The sequence below is a fragment of the Zophobas morio genome, unplaced genomic scaffold (assembly GCF_036711695.1).
Source record: "Zophobas morio isolate AGI-343-1 ecotype UQ-CSIRO unplaced genomic scaffold, CSIRO_AGI_Zmor_V1 ptg000018l, whole genome shotgun sequence".
Classification (NCBI taxonomy): Eukaryota; Metazoa; Arthropoda; class Insecta; order Coleoptera; family Tenebrionidae; genus Zophobas; species Zophobas morio.
The window spans coordinates 217,880-241,032 of NW_026972123.1; the positions used below are offsets into that span (position 1 = coordinate 217,880).

Sequence of the window (23,153 nt, forward strand, 5' to 3'; positions counted from 1 at the left end):
TACCGTATCTGTCGAAATAATCTTCGACCAATTTTTTTCTTAACAGTTTTTAATAATAATAATAAATTTTTTGTAAAAATGGTGACGAGAATTGGTCAAAATACTTCTGTAAAATCTGCCACTAAATGACAAAATTATTTTGCTTTTCGGAAAAAAAACTTCTACAAAAATTTTGTTTGTTTTTTACAAGAATACACACTAACGAACAATTACCATCAAATTATTTATAATAAGTGCATAATTATAAATTAATTGATTTCATGGGAAAGGGAAGGATGGATGGGTGTCCTTAATATTCCAGAAATTTCTTATAAATTTGAAGCTTCACCGAGCTTAAAATTTACTAAAACCTTGTTTTCTACCTAAATCTTGCGTTTTTCTCAAACTCCCCACGAGATAACATACAAAGAAAACATCATTATGCTAAAAGCTTGCACAACTCCGAAAAAACAGACCACAAAAAATAAATTAAGAAATTCCGCACGGCGTTAATACGCCACAAAACACGACTTTAGCCCGAAAACCACGTATCCGTTTGTTTTTTTCTTCAAGAAAACGGAATTATTGAAATGTTAAACAAGTTCGCTCGTGCATGATATGATAATAGCCTTGTTACGTCGTACCTGTCTTATTATATTTTTATCTTTACTTTGTTTCCCCGCTTCGAAAATTGGCTTGTTATGCTTTCTACGCACACGCTTTATTTACACAGCGTTTCTCGAGGTAGCCTCGCTGTTTACGCAGAAAATCGACCCAAAGCCATGGACCGGTTTCGTCCACGGCACGAAAATCGCGCTACTGATTCGGGTGCCCAGCGAAAATAAATCGCAAACATTCCAAAACAAATTCGCACAGGTTAGTCAACATTCCGAATACCGGTCGTACCCATGATACAGTAAATACCAGGTATGATACTGCCCACGTCGGAGTGGGAGAATGACGTCACTCAGGGGGTAAACACGGGCATTTCGGGCATTTTCTGTGACGTTTCTCCATCTTTCACGTATTTTCTAGGTTATTAAGTAAGTGCACGTTAAAATGTAATCGCTAAAATTAAGTACATTATTTTACTTAAGTGTTGTTCTAAATCAATCAAATTCAATAAAAAAAAAATAAGTCAAAGGTATGAAATCTGGCAAGTTTTGGATTTTCAAAAAATTCACTTTAAAATCGAATATTTCCAAAATCTTAGTACAGGACCATCAACACGCTATATTTTTTGAATTCAGTTCGTCTACATTATACATTTTTTTGTGGAATTTCAGGCAAAGGCTCAATTTTTCAAAGCTCAAATCAGTACCTTCCAAAATTAGCGAAAGAATTTCATTCGTTAATTTCGACTCTCACATTTGTACCTCCGAACGAGAACGAGTAAACAAGTCCACGACCCGCAGCACCAAAACATTACGCAAAAATAATAAAATTTATCAAAGAAATTGTGCAAATCGTTGGGAAAAAAATAGGCGAGCTCCGAATAAAAAGTTGACCCGAATCCAAATTTATCGCGAATTAGGTGAGCGCAAAAACGGACACACATACGCGAATAAATAATAATTATCGCGTGAGGATGACGCAAGTGGCGACGAAATTCGAATGCAGGTGATTGCGTAGCGAGACGCCACTGGTTTTAGCACTTGTAGCGCAGGCCACGTTTTGGAAACCCACGAGCAAATCCGGGTGAATTAATGCTGGTAGTGATGATTTATGGGTGCCTGGTGGAAAAAATGGGCGCTATTAGAGGCATAATAGCGGTTTGCGGCTCGTAAGTGGATAAAAGCTAGCGGTTTAGAACAATGTGTTAAAAATAAATCATTGTTTTTTCTGTTTGATTTTTAATTATAGAACCGTTGTTTCGAGTGGGAGATAAAAATAATCGGGCTGGTAAAAATAAAGAGTTCGCTTTTTGGTGGCTTTGTTGATCGAATTGGCTGCAGTGGCGCTAGGTTTTATTTTCGAGGAAAACAGGAACGTTGGAGCGCAGAGAATTTTGGCTTGGATTGACTTTTTATTGTAGGATTATAAGAGTTTTATATTTAATTCAAGAGAATTTTTGATATTAATGACGTGAGAAACGGTTCAATGGGAATTTTTTCAACCTTCACGGACTTTCATTATTTTTAAAATATTCTCAGGATTCGGTTCAGGGTTAATGCATGCACGGCTTTTGGAAATTTTTAAGATACGTTGGGTATGTGCTGCATATATTTTCATTAATTGGTGGTCGATTCGAGAATTCCAGAAACTCTTGAATTTTTTGACAATGTTGACGATTGTTTAAAATAAGGAGGGCAAACAAATCTTTCTACAGAGTTCACTGTAAGACAAAAAGAATTTTTTTTATCGTGCTGTAATTATCACAGGCTAAAACACTTGTTCCAGGATTATTTCGACAGAAGTTGCCTCGCCTCTAAAGTAGAGTCAATTTTTTTTATGATAACCTCTATGAGCTAAAATTGGCCTCATTCTTTATATATATTTTAAGTTACTTTGTATAACCAATTCAAAAAAATATGAAAGTCGCAACTTCCCCATGGACTCGATTACTATATTTCCTTAGCCTGCGCTCGGAAAGTAAAAATTGGTTATACAAGGATATTTGAATAGAACTTCCCTCGCCCCTAAAGTGTAAACTCAACAAATCCCGTTTCTTTCAAAAATTATAAATATTTTTTACAATTTTGTTTTCTGATAACCTCTACAAGTAAATAAACGCCGCGCCTTTTTGGAGTTAACTTTTTTAATTCTTCAATTTTTCATTGTTTCTGCTACTTCAGTTTTTCGATTTGCAATTTTAAATTTTTCAGTTTTTCAATTTTCCAACTTTTGAAATTTTTAGATTTACAATTTATCGAGTTTCCAATTTTTACATTTTACAATTTTTCAATTCTTCAAATTTTCGATTAAAATTCTTCGTTTCGGTTATTTTTTCTTTTAACAATTTGTCGGTTTTTCAAAGTTCCGATTTTATCATTTTTCGTTTTTTCAAGTTTCCATTTTTTGTCGATTCTTTTAATTCGCTTTTTTCCCTTTTTTGGCGCTACTTTTGTATCTCTTTTTTAGTTTTTTTACCCACGTTAAATTTTATTATCGTCTCTTCTTTGACACGTTTTTTTTTTGTAAATTTTTGGTGATTGTTTCCGTTTTTATTTAGACTTTTTGTCTTTGTTTACCCGTTTTTTTCCTCGCAGTATTTTGTCTCCATTTTTTCACCAATTATTTTTTGCCTCTTCCTTAATCATGCTTTTTTCTGTCCCAGAGAGGTGCCTAAACTCAAGATTTGTGAAGATTTTCGCAGACTCGTCTTATTAAGCGAATATCAAGATTAATTTGACTTACGACTCATGAATTCACGCTTCGAGCAAACCGTCCGTTTTACGAACACGTCCAATATAATAATAATTAAATAAGAATATTTAAATAAAATTAACATAATTAAAGGATGCAACAAGTTTTAAAGACAATGAAAATGTATAGCTTTTTTGTACTGCCATTCCCAAAAATCGTATTATTCGATTGACGTCCTCGAACGGTGAATATGTGGAAAAAAGTACATCCGTAAAGTTAAACAAATTTGGTTTTTGATGTTTCAAAATTCTGACAAGAGTTCAATAGTGTTCACAAAATTAAAGCGTCTCCAAAACTTACCATTTCAAACTTAATCAAAATCGAAGAAATTTCCGTCTTTCATTATGTTATTTCCGTCTTAATAACATATGTTTAGATTTAATTATTTATTCGTTTTAACAGCAGCGTGATTAATAATCTGTCCGTCAACCGGCAGCATCCGGCTACAAATAAAACAAATTACCTCAAAACACAAAATAATAAATCGTCCGATTAACATCACGTCTATTAAACTCGTTGGACATACATTAGCAACAACTAACGAAACAGGAACCATTCATCAGAAGCAAGTTCGCCAGACTTTGGCAGTAACTTATTCGTCCTATAGCCATTATTAATAACTCTCCAAAAATATACAACCCGGAAAAGTCCAATAAATCTCCCTTTATTTCAATATCCTCTCGAATCCTCTCCGAAAAATATTAAAGCTATAATAAAATCCCATCGCTTTATTATCCTTGCTGTTCAGCAAATAATAACGAAAGCGAAAGCCTGAAATAACATGCTGATCCGAATTTCCACACAAAAAAGGAATTTTATTGGGCCACACCTGCACTGACTCCGGGCTATCAGCAGATGTTTGCATCGAAGGACGTGGAATCCTTGTAGGACAATGAGGTCGGAAAAATGGGAGAAATCCGGTTCGCGTGTAGTGGGAAAATAACATTTGCGGGGAACGACTATCTTCATTGTGTGTTTTTTTCTTGTTTAATTAATTAAGGAGAGAAAAATATCCCTTTTCGCTAATTGCGGGCTAACAACGGACCGAGTTTATTTCTTGGAAATTATGCGAAACACGCAGGTAAAAAAAATTTTCCAGTCTTGTCCACTGTTTTGTACAAACATTTAAAGGTCAAGAACTCAATCAATCAAGGTTTTATAGTGTCGCAGTGACGTTTAATTAAAACCAACAGAAGGAGCAAAGAAGCAAAGAGAGAGATAAAGTTGATTTGTATCAGCGTTCGTAATAATTTTAAATGAAACAACTTTTGGCACATTCTCTCGTAGCTCATTATTCGGTAAAAGTTTTTGAAAGAGGCAAGTTGAAAACTCGAAAGATTACACAAATCGTAAATTCTCATAACTATCTTCTCGAAGTTTTCTTTCAACGTTTAAACTTAATTTTTTGGATTTTGAATTATTTGTGATCAAGTGGGTGTAACAGAAATGTTTTTTATTGGCTTAAAAGTTATAGTTATAAATTCAGCACATGACAAAATTTGCTTAAGCCACGATTACACATGTTTCTTACAAGCCGAGTTTAAAAAATGAAAAATCAAAATAAGATTAGTGCTGTAGTTGGCTTACAACCGAAAAAATTGGTCGTAGGTTATTTCGACAGAACTTCCCGTGCCCCAAAAGTACAGCCCAACAATCCCGCAAAAACCTGAAAATCGAGATCCGAAAAAAACGAAAAATCTAAAATTTAAAAATTTGAAAAATTAAAATATCGAAAAATTGAAAAACTGCCGAAGTTGAAATGTTGAAAAATTAAGAAATCGATCAAACTTGAAAAATCGAGAAATTTAAAAATCGAAAATTCGAAAAATTGGAACAACCAAAAAACCGGGATGTCAAGAAATCGAAACATCAAAAAAACGACAAATTGAAAAATCCAAAATTTAATAAAACGAAAAACTGAAGAATCGAAATACTGAAAAATTTAGAAATTGAAAAATTCTGAAACATCGGGAAATTGAAACATTGAAAGATCGAAATATAGACATCTCCATTAATAGTAAAATCGAAAAATCAAAAAGTTTAAGATTCGAAAAAATGAAAAATCAAAAATCGGAAAACCGAGAAATCGATAATGAGAAACTGAAAAATAAAAAGTTGACAAAATCGAAATATTGAAAAATCGGCAAACTGAAGAATCTAAAAACTGAAAAATCAGGAAAGCACAAAATTGAAACATCGAAAAATTAGAAAATCGAAACGCTGAAAAGTCGAAAAATCGAAAAACTGAGAAATCAAAAACTTAAAACATCGAAAAATTGAAATCTAGTAGTCAAGAAGTTGAAAAATCGAAAAAATTTAAAACCGGAAAATCCAAAAATCGAGAAATTGAACAATCAAAAGATCAAACCAAATCCCGATATATCCGGAAATCGAAAAATTGGAAAATCGAAAAACTTTAAAATCAAAAAACAAAAATTTTAAAATTGAAGAATTGAAAAACCGCAAAATCTAAAACCGAGAAGACAAAAAAACGAAACCTTGAGATATCGAAATATCATAAAACTGGAAAAATTTAAAATTTTGAAATTCGAAAAATTGAAAAATATCTAAAATTTTAAAAATCGAAAAACTGAAAATGAAAATCAAAAATCTGAAAAATCGAAAAGTTGAATTGAAAAACTGAAAAATCGAAACAAAAATCGAGAAATCGAAAAATCCGAAAATTAATTAATCCAGAAGTTGAGAAATCGAAAATCTAGAAACGTCAAAAATTGAAAAAAGATAAATTTAAAACCGAAAATTTGAAGAACCAAATTTAAAAAATCGTAAAACAGAAGCATCGGAAAATGAAAAATCGAGAAATTAAAGAAACGAGAAATTGAAGAATGGGGAAAAATCGAAACATCAAAAAACTGAAAAATTTTAAAATTCAAAAAATTGAAAAAAACAACATCGTAGAAATGAAAAATCGAAAAATCGCAAAAACGAAAAATGTAAAATTTAAAAATCGAAAAATTGAAAAATCAAAATCTGAAAAGTCGAGAAGTTGAGGAATTGAGTAAACTGATTGAAATTGAGAAATCGAAAAATTACAAATTTAGCAACGTCACAAATTGAAAAATCGTAAAACTGAAAAATTGACAAAGCTAAAAGCGAAAAAATCGAGAAAACGGGAAATTTGAAGAATCGAAAAACTGCAAATCCAAACACTGAAACATCGAAAAATGGAGAATTTGGAAAATCGAAAATTTGAAGAATAAAAAAAACTGAAAAATCTCAAAACTGAAATATAAAATTGTGAACTGGAAACTCGAAAAATCGGAATATTGTTATACGTATCTAAAATTCTATTTTGTTTCTTTTTCCAAATATCCAGATGTCTAGTGTAGCAATTCAACACGGATTCATACACCACAAATTCAGGACTGTATTACTTTTTAACATTTAAGCAACAGATAAAAAAATGTTTTTTTTTACAAAAGTTAGGATGTTTAGGGTAAAAATGTAACACGGGTTCATACACCACAAATTCAGGACTGTATTACTTTTTAACACTTAAGTAACAGATACAAAAAATGTTTTTTTTACAAAAATTTGGATGTTTAGGATAAAAATTCAAAACGGATTCATAAACCGCAAATAGAGGAGCACGTTATTTTATAAAATTTAAACAACGTTTACTATTGTAAAGTTTGAAGATGACGTCATTCCATTTTTGGTGGGGATGATTACCGAAATTTTGGTTAGTGCTTTACCATCTATATGGTATTCCTCATACGTATACAAAATTTGACAACAATCAGTAGTTTCGGAGAATATCTGTCTAATAAAAACCCGGACAAACGATAGACACAAACGGGAGACCTATTTTTGATACCCTAGCGGTCGAAACGTCGAGAAAACTTGCAAATAGGCAGTCGCCTATGGAGTCAATTACAATACATAATATCCTATTTTACGATTTTTTTTTTTACTAGTAACAAATAAATGTGAAAAGAAATTTCATTCTTACATACACTTACGGTCAAAATACACACGAATACTCGGACAACACACAAAGTTCACCTTGGCAAACACGATAAATTTAAGTAACCACTTCTACATTAGTTTAAATATATTCTAATTTTTTCAAATTCTTATTTCGAAAAGGCGAGAAACGTTTAGGACGTGAACCATCCCAAGACTAAATGAAAGCTTCATATTTCACAACTTCGTTGCAAAAAAACAGCGAACACTCTCCGTGGGGTCTCACCAAAAAAAGCGTCGAAAACTTTCCACTCTTTTTCATAAAAGTGCATTAATTTTGAATTAATTAATAATAAATTTCATTTAACATTTTATGTAACTTTTGTATCATTGACCTGAAGATTTTGCTAATACATCATCATATAAAATATTTCCCAAGGGAGTTAGTTTTATAGTCTAAAAATCACGAAAAACTATACGCACAAGATTCACTTTAGAAGAACAGAAATCTTGATATTCATAAACAAAGAAACAAGTATATTACGGGAGTTATTAAAAACTGGTCGGAAATATATAAAACGTTGGAGAATTGTTAAAATAGTTATTAACTTATGACGCCGCCGGAATTTTTTATCTTGTAAATATAGGTAATTATTCAACTTTATTACCTCATTACATTTTTAAATACCATCCTTGTTCACCTACTTTTACTTTCAAATCAATGTTTTTGCTTTGCATGTGTCGCATTAAATCAAAAGAATAATAAAACGTAAATGCAAACATTAAAACAGACAAAAAAAAAAAAATAAAACAAAATTGTGTCTCGTTTCTGTTGCTAACTGGAGTGAAAAAACAAGTTCTTTCCGAGTGTTACTTTTGAAGATCAAAAACGAACTCAACACTCCTAATTACATTTAATGAAACTTAAATACTGATCCAACACGCACCACAACACTTGGACGTCAGTGTTCTGAAAACGATGCCATTTTGATAATTAGTTAATTCGACCCTCTAGCTACTTTTGCGACGAACCACAGTGCTATAATTCAAGTCCCTCCGCAGCCAAGAAATTTTATTTAATTATACCTAATTGGCACCAAAAAAATCAGCGCTAACGGATTTCCAGAAAGGTACACATTCGTACTCTTTTTTGTATTTAATATGTATTTCGATTCCATTCGGTGCCCGATTTTAATTAACACAATTTAAGCAAGACGGCCCGAACAAGAGCCCAGTTCTCCGAATCGAATTTTGACGTTAATTAAGCCATTCCAGGACGCCGGTAACTGTAAAAATCGGAGTTATATTCGCGTAAAACCTCTCCGAGTCGACGAATTTAAAGAATTCTGCGATTTCGTTTGGCTGTCATTTGAATATTAATCTCGTAAAAATTAATTAAGAAAAAGTGCGAGGGTGACGCAATCAATTCGTGTCGTCGAGATTTTAGAAATCGACTGGAAATGGCGATTTTGAAGGTAGAAACTGCAACATGATTTATTTGTTTGGACATGATTTGTCGTAAATTGCGCCGATTAAGAGCGGAGGCTTCGAAAACGCGTAAATAACAGCAGTCGGAAAGATGGATTGCATAAATGTCAAGATATAAATTTTGCGGAATGTTAAAAGTGAATGAACTGGCTAAAGTGATCATCCTGTTTTCGTTTTCGGCTTCTGTGAGACGGCGGATTTCGAGGTGGATTCGCGTGTTGAGGCTCCGATGTCATCACGTACGGATTTTGAGACAGGATTCTGCTGTGTTGAAGTTATTTGAGGCCACTGCATCATTTAGAGACCAAGAGTTGCTGGGATAATTAGAATCAAAAATCAAAGCGCATTAAAAAAATACTTGTAGGTGCTTCAATGGACTATATTAATTCTGCATTGTTAATAAATGTTTTTCAATTTCGTCAATACAATTTGATGAAAAAATGTTTGTTATTTAAGTGTAAAAGAATTTACCTAACCAAAATAAGGAGGTCGCTTCGACCATCTGAAATCTAGGAACGTTCCCTTTTTTAAATTTACGTGAAATCATGTAAGAAATCGTAATAAAACATACCAGAATTCCCAAAAAAATCCTTACTCCGTTTTGCCAGGAACTGCACTAACATCTTGTTCACCAAAAACCAAAAGGATTATTTTGGAAAACGGTTCAAACTCAACCAAAACATTTTTATAATTAAATTTAACCTAATTGTCACCAATTGAACACGTCCTTCCGATTTCTCCCCATTGCTAAGACTGGTTTCGTTGCATTACACCCCCTCCCGACCCCCCGCCTCCAATCTTCCAGACGTCGAATTCCAAGAATGGAGTCGCGCGATTTTTTTCCGAGAAATTCGCCAAGGGATTTTTTTCCAGAAATATTGATTTTATTTATAGATTCACATCTACCACAGCAAATTAAGGCCGTGATTAACTAACTGTAAAAATCAAATTACTTCTACATTAATGTAAAATGTTGGTTGATTAATTCCTCGTCTCGGAAGCACCATAAGTACGTACCGAACAAGTAGATGCCAATCACTATGGATTTTTGATTTTTACAGTTTTGGGATCCCTAATGGTTTTTTGACATCGAGCCCATGAAGATTTACTATTTTCATGTTTTCAGATTTCATTAGCCCTACAGTAAGAAAAATAGGTCTGCCGTTTCCGGTCTGTAGCCTGCGTCAACTTTATTAAACACACAATTTTCGAAACTACTAAATCGATTCTTTTCAAATGAAACATGGTAAATTGTTAATGAAAATTTATCTGTTTATCCTCTCCAAAAAAAAAAAGATAATTTCAAAACGTTACCACATAAATCTAAAATATACACATCTTTTGAAATTTTTTCAATTTCTAGATTTTGTAATTTTTCGATTTGTGTTTTGCGAGTTCCCAATTTTTAATTTTTCAGTTTTTCAAATTGCGATGTTTCCTTTTGGTTTTATATTTTCTTTATTTTTTAAATTATTCGACTTTCCAATGTTTCGAATTTATAATTGTTTGATTTTTCAATTTTTTTTTAAACCTTTCGATTCTTTAATTTTTTATTTCTTCAAATTTTCGAATTGCAATTTTTTCGGTTTTTTATTTGCTTTATCTTTACAATTTTTCAATATGCTCCTCGAGTTTTCATTTTTCAGTTTTCCGATTTTCCAACTTTTGGATGTTTCAGTTGTTAAATTTTGCAATTTTTCAATTTGCAATTTCACGAGTTTTCAATTTTTAATTTTTCAATTTCATTCACGTTTTTGTAACTTTAATTTTTCGATCTGCAATTTTTCGTTTTAGTTTTTCTTTCTGTATTTTTTCTATTTTTCAGTTTTTCGAGTTCTGATTTTATAATTTTTCTTGTTTTTCAATGTTAAAATTTTCAATTTTTGGGTTTTGATTTGCAATTTCCAGTTTTCAATTTTTCAACCTTTAAGGCTCCTGGAAAAAGAAACTTGGGCAGATCCCCCCTCGACTCCCCCTCGTTTTTATCGCACTCGTGCTCAAACCTTCCACACCCCCAGAAAACGCACCCAGCTCGCCCATCGCACCCATCACCGCCCAACTGTTGCGCGGCGGCCGCGTCCCTCGCCGCGTGTGTTCCTTTTGATTGATAACCGCGCTGACGTTTTGACAGTTCTATAATTTCCTTCTTCCGGCTGCAGGAAGTGTCCAAATGGAACGCGTCGACCTACGCGACGACACGAAATCGTCCGCCGTGGCCACATCGAGCCGAGGAAAACCGGGCCGTTTTTCCTTCGGAATATCATCGGTCTGCCAGTGCCGCCAACTTATTTCGTTTCCGGTTTGACAGGTTGTTTATGTTATGTTCGGCAACGTGAGAAAGCCACGGCGTGGTATTCTTCCTACATGCGCTCCGGCACGTTTTGGGGGATGGCGGGAAAACGTGACAGGGTTGGGGCGCTCGAGGGGCGAGAAGCGCTGGGAAACATTAGTGGAGGTGCGGTGTCGATTTCAAGAAGAGGGGTGGTATTTGGGGGGAGGGAAGTGGAGAGAGATAAAGGACTGTGGACCAGACCTGAAGGTCTGAATCAACAACGAGCAAAATTAAGACAACTGAAAACTTTTGTTTGTGACTTTGACATGTCGATATAAGAGTATATCAAAGACATGCAGATTAAAAGTCAAATATTCGACTATTCAATATTGATCAAGCGATATTTTTAGTTACATATTAGGATACAGGATTTTATGCACATTAAACACATGCAATTTTCCAAAAATTATTTGATATGTTGGATTGTAAATCCGCCAAGATCATACACTTGCTCGTGATGTGTCTTTGAAGGGAATTTGAAACAATCTCGGGGACCATTTGTCTTCCTGTTTTTGAAATACATAATTTCAAAGAATCGTGGGGATCCCCTGACGTGTTTTTGAAGTACATAGTTTGAAAGAATATCGGGAACACCTTGTGACTGGTTTTTGAAGTAGTTTGCATGAATATCGGAGATCACTTGAGATTTGATCAATAAAAGAAATAGGTTGTATTTCCTAAAATAAATTTTGATGGTGAACGAAGTGGGCACAGCAAACCCAAATTGATTAAGAGAAGAAATAGAGAAAACGTAATGAATCAAAACCGGAACACTGAAAAAGTTCTAAAAATGAAAGATACATCAAAAACTACCAAAATGCGGGTTTATCAAACGATTATCAAGTAACGTTTTATAGTTTAACAGAATTGATAATATTTTTATTAATAACTATTACACCTGGTTTTATCAGCCTAACCAAATCTAATCATTTCAGAATTTCCATGCAAGATAAGATATAAATACATTCATACAGATACAATGAAAATGTCAACAAAATCAGGAATCAAACCTTGAAAAAGAAACCCATGAAGAAATTTTCTTCTGATTTCCTGATTAACCTCTACATGTTTCAAAATTTGACTTGTCCTGTATAATTTAAACTTACTTCAGTAAGTTATTTAGTCTTTAACAAACTGACAATGTATAGCCTTAAGAAATTAGCGCTTCCACTTAAGAAAATTCCTTCTGCTCTGGTCACCGCAATTTGCACGAAATCACGAACACCTACCCGTCCATACCAATAAAAATCATTAAGCCTCCAGTTTACATAACTGTCGGTAAGTTGTATGTCAGTCTGGTAAACAACTTAACATTAAATACATTGTTTACATAATGTTAAATATCTGTTCATGCATAAGAACGATGTTTTTTAAATAAAATTGTTTTTGATAACATTAAAAGCCGTAATAAACTTTCGGTTCGTCTAAAATCGTAAACAGCTAGGTAAAAAAACAAATAATAAGCAATAACGTAAAAATAACAACGACATGTTGTAACTCCCGATCTAATAAATAATTAATGGCTTCTCTTAAGGTCAATTTAGAGTGTGATATCGACGGATGGACAGCCAGAGATCATTTTCTTCAACTTTCAAACTTTACTACTACGTTTTTGATAAGATGTTAAGTGGTATTTGTTTAATTAACAAAGAATATTGTGTGAACAATAAGTATAAAACTAAAACAATTACGTTAAAACGACTTTAAGCTACTTTTCGTTGTCCATATTATAATTAGCACTGTAATAAACATGACTATTAGTGATCGACTTCCTTTTCTTAATAAACTTGTCTGTCTTGATTATTCAAAACTCATGTATGTGACATTCCAATAGTTCCAAGTCATAAAATGCTAATCATAAAATTTTCGTCGCAAAGACATAAAAACAGAACCACATTTTCCGATTATCATACAGAAGTAAACAGAATCTAGCAGTCTGTAATATACCGTTAAAATTTTGTTTATGCAAATGGCTGTCTAATAGTGTATTGGGCCAGAACAAGATCAGACGTCATCAGCTTTTTGGAGGGGACAAATAACTCAAGTTTGGTGAAAGTTCTGTAATTCCTACATGAACAAAAGCTGCATAATGGGTTATTACAAAAACTTACTGAAGGGGTGGAAGGCGGAGAAAATATGAGCCAAAATTAAATCTCGGCAAATGTGAAAAAACCTTTTAGATTGTACATGGTTCAAACACTGAAAAAAATATAATGAATAATACCTGTGATGGTGGCGCCATCTCCCGGTGGTAATTTTTTTATAAGATGGTTCTTGTCCCTGCTATATTTAGCATTTAATCGTTTTTGCTTGTTCACGGCTTTACATTCCCTTAACTTTACTAGTTCGTTAATTCTCTGTCCTCCTTTTGTCAGTTTCGTAGTTTTTATATCTTGAAAATAAGTTCCTCAATTTATGGTTTAGTAAACTTGCCGTTTCGTATTTCACATTTTGCACCGTATCTCCCCCCCCAATTCGAAAACGACGCCTACATTCATCGATAAAAATTATTCAGCCTCTAAAGTTTACATAACTGTCGGGAAGTGAATGTCAACTGGTAAACACCTCACCATTAAATAAATTGTTTACATAATTTAACATATTGTTTTTCTGCATAAAACGCTCATTTTGACCACAATGTCTTTTTTCGATACCAAAAGTGGCAATAAACCTTATCAGATCGTTTAAAATTAAAATTAGCCCCAAAAATAAAACGCAATAGAAGCAAAAACCATTCCACATTCCAGTTTTTGTCGATTGCCCCCGACTCGAAAATTAGGTTGGCAGTCCTGTGCCGCTTTTTCCTCCCAACAAAGTTAATCAAACTTCCCCAGTTAGTTAACAGTTCCTTCTCCCTCATTACACACAGCGTTTCCAGCTCGAGGTCGACGCACGCCAAAAAAACCCAACCACCGTAATGGTGGCAGCCTTGCACACAGAAACGTGACAGCAGCCACCTTGATTCCTCACCGCCACAACAAATTATTTTTAAAAACAGCCAAAAAATACCAACATAAATCTGTACCTTCAACAACAACAAATCCAAAGCAGCTGGGGCGACGTCGTAAATAACACCCGACACAATCACTTCTTCACGCCACTTCCAGAAATAGCACCTGCGACAGTTTCACCACCAAGACTTATTTACACACCCACAACACCACCAAACGAAACTATTCCGGCGAGCGAAGCTCGGTAACTAATCAAAGCGTGCTTTTGTTTTGCTCTGGTCGCGTCTCCCACGCCAACTGCGATCGCTACGTACCATCCAAAGCGTGGCCTACTACTAAAAGCCAAGAACCCGCGGAAAGCAGAGGCAGCGGCGAATGCACTCGTTTGTTTTGGAACGGCGGCCAATGGGAGCGCGAGTTGCGTTGGCGCGCTTGGCGCACGTTGCACGGGACCCAAGCCTACTTGGATTGCACGCACACGCACCAGAAACTGTAACTTATAAATTATTGTAAGAATCTAGAGTGCTGCGGATGGATCGATTTTCGTTTGTTTGGGTTCGTGGCGCGTTCGGCGGGAGGAAGTAGGCGACGATCCCGCGGGATTTATTCGGAGCGTCTGGTGGGTATTTTGGAGATTTTTTTTTGTTGTGGTGGTGGATTGTGAGTTTTTGCGAAGCTGATTTTAGCTGCGTGGATATCTGATGCGGACAGGGGGCGTGGTTTTTGTGTATTTAATGTATTGTTTAGCGAAGGGGGGGACCAATCAGGGGGAAGGTTATGTTTTGGGTCGTGTTTTCTGGGCGCTTAGGCGGAAGATCGAATGGATAAAAAGTAGTTCTACCTAGTAATTAAATGGAGTAATATACCTTAAATATGTACTAATTTTTTTTTAGTTTAAGCAGATTTTCTATTTTCACTTCCGTCTGCCTGCCTGTCTGTCTGTCCGCCGTCTGTCCGGATTTTTGTTTAACATATAATCTTAAAATCTACTGGACCGATTATTGTCAAATATTGATGTATATTAGGACTATCATGTATATTAGAACAGTAAATTTGTTTTTATTTTTATAAAATAAGACACTCCTGCATTTGCGGTGTATGAATCCGTATTGAGTTTTCACCCTAGACATCCAGATTTTTGGAAAAAAGTCAAAACTGTAGAACAACATTTTGCAATTTAACTTTGAAACTGCAAAACCGAATGATTTGAAATCTTACAGACGTTTTAAGGTTACCCTAAGCATTCCCTTTCAAAAAATTAATGACGTTACCTCAAAATTTTGCCGAATAAATCATCTCTTGAATATGCAAAATACCTACTACAACTCTATACTTGTGGTTTATCAATACATTCATAGTTTTTAAAATTACTTATACAGGGTTATTCAGAGAAATAATAAATGCTCACACAACCCAGTCCAGTTAATCTGCTGATAGTTTATTCAATTCAAATATCTTCATGAAATTACAAATAAACAAGACAATAAAAAAAAATATCATATTGGTTCACAAATAAAAAGCCGAACAGATACAATATTTATACACAGATTATACACTTTACCACCGAGTGGTTCGAACATCATTTCCATACAAGGATTAAATTAACAATTTTTAAAGCTTGGTTTTGCGAAATTTTTCAGGGTGGCCGATTTTTTTTTGCCGGTCAGTGTATTTAAAAAAGAATAGTCGATGTCTACAAAGTAAAAACCAGTGGTATAAAGAACACTCTTAACTTTTTCATTTTTTTTGGTTTCTCCAGTTTTTCGATTTGCAATTTTTCGTTTCAGTTTTTTTTCTTGATTTAACTTTTTTTATCTTTCGATCTGTAATTCTTCAATTTTTTACTTTTTCGTTTCTTCAATATCTAGATTTTGCAAATTTCCGATTTACAATTTCTCGAGTTTTGAATTTTTAATTTTTCAATTTTTCAACTGTTCAATTTTTCATTTCTTCAAATTTTCGATTTCCTTTTTTCCGTTTCGGTTTTTTAATTTCTTTATTTTTGCAATTTTTCGAATTTTCAATATTCCAATTTTATCAATTTTTGTTTTTTCAATTTCAATGTATTCAATTTTTCAATTTCCATTTTTTCAATTTTTCAATTTTTCGATTTGCAAATTTTCGGTTTTCAATTTTTCGATGTTCAACTTTTTGATTTTTTAATTTTTCGAATTTTCGATATTAATTTTTCAATTTCGCGACATTTAATTTCTCAATTTTTCGATCTTTCAATATACATATTACAGTTTTTCAATTTTACAATTTTGAAGATTCTATAATTTTTCAATTTTACAATTTTTGGGTTTTCCAATTTTTCGTTTTCGTGTTTTTTATTCTTTCTAATTTTTCTATTCGTTTTTTTTTTCGATTTTTAAGTATCTCGACTTTTAGTTTTTCAATGTGTCGATTTTTCATTTCTTCCGTTCATCAGTTTGCAATTTTTCGTTTTTTTCAGTATTTCGATTTTTCAACATTTTTCCGATTTTTTAGTTTAATTGATTTATCAGTTTTTCGATTGTTTAACTTTTCGAACCAAAAAAGGGGAAAAATTGCAAAATTATACTGAAAAAATGCAAAAACGAAAAAGTATAAAATCAAGAACTTGAAACGAAAACTTGAAAAATTGAAAGATTACAAATTATCAAATTAAGAAACTTAAAAATCGATATAGGGAAAAATGCAAAATACAAAATACTGCAAAATCGAAACCTTAAAAATTGGTCTAAAGAGTTTCGACAGTACTTCCCTCGCTGTCGGAAACGTGACGACTGCATGCCTATTATGTTTTTTTTTTCGCAGTGGATTTCAAAGAATTCGGTTTTGTTGTTTCTGAGTAAATCAGTAAAATAAATTTACGCATTCATTAATTTTTTTGAGTCACCCTGTATATGCAAATCCAAAAAATATGAATGGAGTGATAGATCACAAGTACAGACTCATCATATTTTGTACATTTTAGATATGATTTATTCGGCAAACTTTCGAGCTGACGTCATCAATTTTTTGGAGGGGATAAGCAAATGTATTTTGACTAAACATTTATTATGCTCTTTATAACCTTAAAACATCTGCAAGATTTCAAAGCATTCGGTTTTGCAGTTCATGATTAAATCGAAAAAATAAATTTACGCATTCATTAATTTTTTTGAGTCACCCTGTATATGCAAATCCAAAAAATATGAATGGAGTGATAGATCACAAGTACAGACTCATCATATTTTGTACATTTTAGATATGATTTATTCGGCAAACTTTCGAGCTGACGTCATCAATTTTTTGGAGGGGATAAGCAAATGTATTTTGACTAAACATTTATTATGCTCTTTATAACCTTAAAACATCTGCAAGATTTCAAAGCATTCGGTTTTGCAGTTCATGATTAAATCGAAAAAATAAATTTACGCATTCATTAATTTTTTTGAGTCACCCTGTATATGCAAATCCAAAAAATATGAATGGAGTGATAGATCACAAGTACAGACTCATCATATTTTGTACATTTTAGATATGATTTATTCCACAAACTTTTGAGCTGACGTCATCAAGTTTTTGGAGGGGGTAAGCAAATACTTTTTGACTAAAGATTTATGATGCTCTTTATAGCCTTAAAACATCTGCAACATTTCAAAGCATTCTGGTTAGCAGATTAAAAATTAAATTTCAAAATGTTGTTTTATAATTTTGATTTTTTTTCCAAAAATCTGGACGTTTCGGGTGAAAAGTCGATTCGGAGTTGTAAACTACATGTGTAGGACTATGTTATTTTATACAATTGAAAACCCATTTACTATGTACAATTTTGAAGTGACGTCATCGCATTAGTGGTGGGGATGATTAGACAAATTTTGGTTAGCGTTTTACCATCTACATGATATTCTTAATATAAGTACAAAATTTCACAACAATCGGTCGAGTACTTTCGGAGATTATCTGTCTAATAAAAATCCGGGACAACAGACGGACAGACGGACGGACAGACGGACAGACGGACGGACAGACGGACAGACGGACAGACGGACGGACAGACGGACAGACGGACAGACGGACGGACAGACGGACAGACGGACAGACGGACAGACAGACGGAAATGGGAGACCTATTTCTTCGTCTTCTAGGGGTCATGAAAGATCGAGAAAACGTAAAAGTAGAGAGTCGGCCGACGGACTCGATTACAATACTTCCTTTGCTTACGCTCGGGAAGTAAAAATTAAAGAAATCGGAAAATCGGATAACTGAGAAACTCAAAAATTGCAAAATTGAAAACATTAAAAAATTGAATAATCGACTGAATTAATTACTGAAAATTTAAAAATATCGAAATATGTACTGAAAAATTAACGGAAATGAAAAAACGAACAATTGTGATACAAATTTGAGATCAAAATTAAAAAATCGTGAAAATGAAAAATAAAAATCAAGAACTTGAAAACGAGAAAATGAAAAATTGTATCTAATATCGAAAAATTGTAAAATTAAAAAATTGCCAATCAAAAATTGAGGAAAGAAAAAAAAAAAGAATTGAAAAAATTAAAGTTAAAGAAGGAAAAATTATAAAACCAAAAAACTGAAAAATCGAAAAATGTTTAAATATGTATGTAAATTAAAAAAAAACCGAAAAATTGAAAAATTAAAAATCGAAAATTTGGAAAATTGTCAGTATATTGAAAAAATTAAAGTTGAAAAAATGGAAAATTATAAAAGCAAAATATTAAGAAATCAACAAATTTAAAAATAAAATGTAAAAACCAAAAATTGTGATATCAAAAAATTATAAAATCAAAAAAGTGAAAAATTAAAAATCGAGAAAATGAAAAATTATAAATTAAGAACTTGAAAAATTGAAGAAAAGGAACATTGAAAAATCAAAAAATTGTAAAATTGAGAAAAAGCTTACGCTCGGGAAGTAAAAATTGTTACACCAGGTGTATTCACAACCTAGATCCCTACACCAAATTTAATCATTAGGTATTTTGTAAATTAGAATTTTAAATATCTACATCTAAATCCGACCTGACATTGTCCGAAGTAGGCGATGCTCCATTTGGATTTATTCCGAGCATATGGTTGGTATTCCGACACGTTTGTTGTTGTTTTTGCGGGCGGGATTTTTATTATGGTGGATTTTTTGTCGAGGTTTGTTATTTATGATGGGTCCGATTTTAGCAACTTGGCTATCTCAAATGAAAAGGGGGCGTGGTTTCAGACTTTATCTGTTACTCAGCGGAATGGAGGGCCAATCAGATGGCGAGCTGATGTTTTAGTTGGGTTGACGCTAGATCTGTTTACTTTAGATATGTGTAGACATTTCGGCGACCGGCAAAAATAGTCTCGGCGGAAATAAACGTTGAAATGATTTTGTCTAGTGAAAGTCATCGTTTCTATTTGTACTCTCAACAAAAAAAAAAGATAAGTGGTTTGCATTCACGTAACATATGACAGTTTTGACGACAGTTATTTGCAAATTTTGAAAAATGACTTAGGCCTGCCCTGACCTCCAAATTTGGTTTCAGCATGAGTAGCTAAAAAGTATCTTAAAATTTCAGCCCTTGGTCTTCTCAAAATTTTCAAAAATCAGACATTTTTTGTAGAGTCTCCCGATTCACAAACTTCAGACGTTGAAAGTACGATTTCGTCATTATTATGTTATTCGGTCGATATTTGTCATAATCGTAGGAGCAACGCTTTTCCTGGCATTTCTGTTACATTTAATGATAACCTATTCGTTTTCGACCACATTTTTTGATTCTTGTTTGTTGAGCTGATTTATTAATTTCGGCAACTTGGATATATGATACGACACGGGGCGTGGATTTTGTACACTTATTCTATTACTCAGCGGAACGGAGATCCAATCACAGGCGGGATTTTTGGCGGGCTTATGTTTTATTTGGTTCGATGTTAGCTTTGTTTGCTTTAGAATTTTCTACGCGTATTTAGCCATCCGATGAAATGGCGTTTTGTAAAGTCAAAGAAGGTGGCAAATTTGGTGTACTTTGTACCTGACAGATTCGCCGAAGGTCCGCCAGCTTGGGGTTTATGTTTATGGCTCTAGTTCGTGGAAGCTGCCCTTAAATATAAATGAGTGTCACAATAGGCTGTGAAGTTTGTAGCTTTATTAAAAATAAATTGAACAGTTTATAATTTTTAATGTAATTTTACCATTTTCCCGTACCTATTCTGCTCTGGACACGAAACACAACGTCTTTTGCTACTACATTGCAGCTCTTTCATTCTCGAAAGGTCAAGAATCCATCGTCTGGAAAATAACACAGATTTACATTATGCTGAACAAACCGTTCGTTGCGATAACGAGACTACTGTCACTCCCATGCACCGGTCTAAATAATAGCCATCATTTATCAATAACCCATAAATAATTTATAAGTCGTCGCCTCTCCGACCTCAAAATAGATCACCGTACCCAAAAATAACACCTCCGACAGTCTCCAGCTGAAATTTTTTTCCCACCAAATTTTTGCATACTTAATCGCCGCAAACACACAAACAACCATTTCCTTGCACAATCTCGTTCCCTCCTCTTTTCCTTGACGTCTCCGCATCTGCTTTAAGCCGACAAACACTGTTATTAAAAGCGACATATCCTCATAACCATTAAAATTTATTTACATAAGAGGCGGCCTTGTCCATTTCGGGCTAAACTCGCGCATAAACTCCTTGTTTTGTGTGCCGGAGCCCCTTTATTTATTGTTATTGCGCCTGAAATTGCAACAGGGTGAATGGGGCGAGCAATTTTATCGGGCAAATTCGGCGAAAAATGAGGAATCGGATCGGGATGCACCCCTTGAGACGTGACTACACGTGAAGGGACGGATTAGGGGTAATAAATCTAGGCCCCCCGATATTACAACCCTCCGTACGGAATGGACAAAATGAAGTTTGTCTTGGCGGTATTGTGAGCGAAATGAAGATGGATTCGATCGGGCTGATTTATTGGTCTGAGATGCGAGTAATCCGATTTTTATTTAACATCTGGCGTTCGTGGGGTGGGAACACGTGAGGGTAATTATTTATATAGCAGTTGTTCGGTGGGATGGTGGGGATTCTGGTATATTGGTTCTGTGAATGTAGTCGGAGGATGGAAGTTTCATAATCAAGTAGAAAAGAGACTTGAATCTGGAAATGTTGTCTCTTTATGTTGCGTTTCTTTTTCTTCTTACTTATTTTATTAAATCAATAAATACGAAATACTACACATATGTTTTTGATACTACATAACACATCATCTTTGAAATATTAAAAAAATTGATTTTGCGAACTGTTATTTGTGATGACCTCTTGTAATACGAATAACAGTGTATAAAGGAAGCTAAATGATATCCTATAAATCTGTTTTGACAAGCTATACATTTTTTTGTTTGTTTACGACATCCAACTTTTTTATGACACTATATAATTTTCAACTTCTTAATTTTTATTTTTTATTTTACCAAGTTTTTAATTTTAATTTGCTCAATTTTGTATCACAATTTTTTCTAGTTTTATAACTTTCAATTATGTATTCAATTTTTCAAATTTTCGCTCACTGATTTTTTAATTCCTTTATTTTCAGATTTTTAAATTTTTCAATTTTACAGTTTTTGGATTTCTCTATAATCCATTTTTTTGATTTCTTCAATTTTCAATATTCGATTTTACAATATTTCCTTTTTATGATTTTGCACTTTTTCGATTTTTAAGTTTTTTAATCTTTAATCTTTCGATTTTTCAATTTTTCGTTACTTCAATTTTGAAATTTTTAATTTACAATTTTTAGATTTTTCATAGTTTTCATTTTATACTTTTTCCTTTTTTCATTTTTAATTTCGAAAACTTAAAATCGAAAAATTAAATCGAAGGCCTGAAGAAATGAATAAATGGAATATTGAAAAACAAAAAGAAGAAATTTAAAAATCAAAAAAACCAATGATTCGAAAAATTATAAAACTCAAAAATTGTAAAATCGCAAAATTATAGAATCGTCAAAATTATGAAGTCGAAAAACAGCAACACTGAAAGATCGAAAAATTGAAAAATTAAGTATACATATAATGCTAATAAGAAATTGAAAAATTACATAAATGAAAAAGTTTTAAAATCCAATAATTGAAAAAGTGGCCATTCGTCCGATGGACTCCATTACAATATGTACTTCCTTCGCATACGCCCAGGAAGTAAAAATGGAAAAAAAAATTGCAGGCCAAAAATTGGAGAAACGAAAAATCAAGAAACCGAAAAATCTAAAATTGAAAAAACGAAAATCCAAAATTTTAAAATTGAAAAAAACGAAAATTATAAAATCAGAACATATGGAAATCCGAAATATTGAAAAAATAAAGAAAACAAAAAACCGAAACGAAAAATTACAAATCGAAAATTGAAGAAGAAAGCTCGAGAAATTGCAAATCGAAAAATTGCAAAATCTAAAATTTGAAACATACAAAAATTGAAAAATCGAAACACTGGCAAATTTAAAAACGAAAATTTGAAAAGAAAAATTGAAGAAACGAAAAACTGAAAAAATTTAAACTGAAAAACCAAAAAAATTATGAAATCGGAACAATGAAAAATCGGAAAATTGTAAAAATAAAGAAAAAAAAAAGCGAGTCGAAAAATTACACATCGAAAATTTGGACAAATGAAGAATTTAAAAATCGAAAAAGCGAAAAATTAAAAATCGATAAATTGAATAGTCTAATAAATGAAAAATGGAAAAATACTACATACTATGTGTTTTATTTTTAGTTTTTTCATTTTTTTTTATTTTTTCAAATTTTTGATTTTCCAATGTTTCGGTTTAATAATTTTTCTTTTTTTCAACTTTAATTTTTTTCAATTTTTCCATTTCTGAATTTCCAAATTTTTCAATTTTTCGGTTCTTCAATTTTTGGATGCAATTCTTCAATTTTTTTAATTTTTATTTTGCCAATTTTAAATAATAAATTTTCGTTTTTTCATTTCCCTTATTTTTTCAAAGTTTCTTTCCATTTTATTATTTTCCGTTTATTTAATTTTTCAATTTTTCAATCTTTCATCTTTTCATTTTTTAATGATTTCAATTTTGTCATTTTTGGATCGCTCAATAGTCTCAATTATCCGAGTTCTTTAATTTT

At 32.8% G+C, this 23,153-nt stretch overlaps 1 protein-coding gene across 1 annotated transcript in view; it reads right to left on the reverse strand.

The window, feature by feature from the left end:
- LOC135130827 (receptor-type guanylate cyclase Gyc76C-like) overlaps nt 1-14,380 on the reverse strand; it is a 95,270-nt gene extending 80,890 nt beyond the window's left edge. The window contains exon 1 of the mRNA XM_064058249.1: nt 14,118-14,380. The gene's annotated coding sequence lies outside the window, so the exon portion shown is untranslated. The remainder of the gene's footprint in view (nt 1-14,117) is intronic.
- Between the last annotated feature and the right edge of the window lie 8,773 nt (nt 14,381-23,153).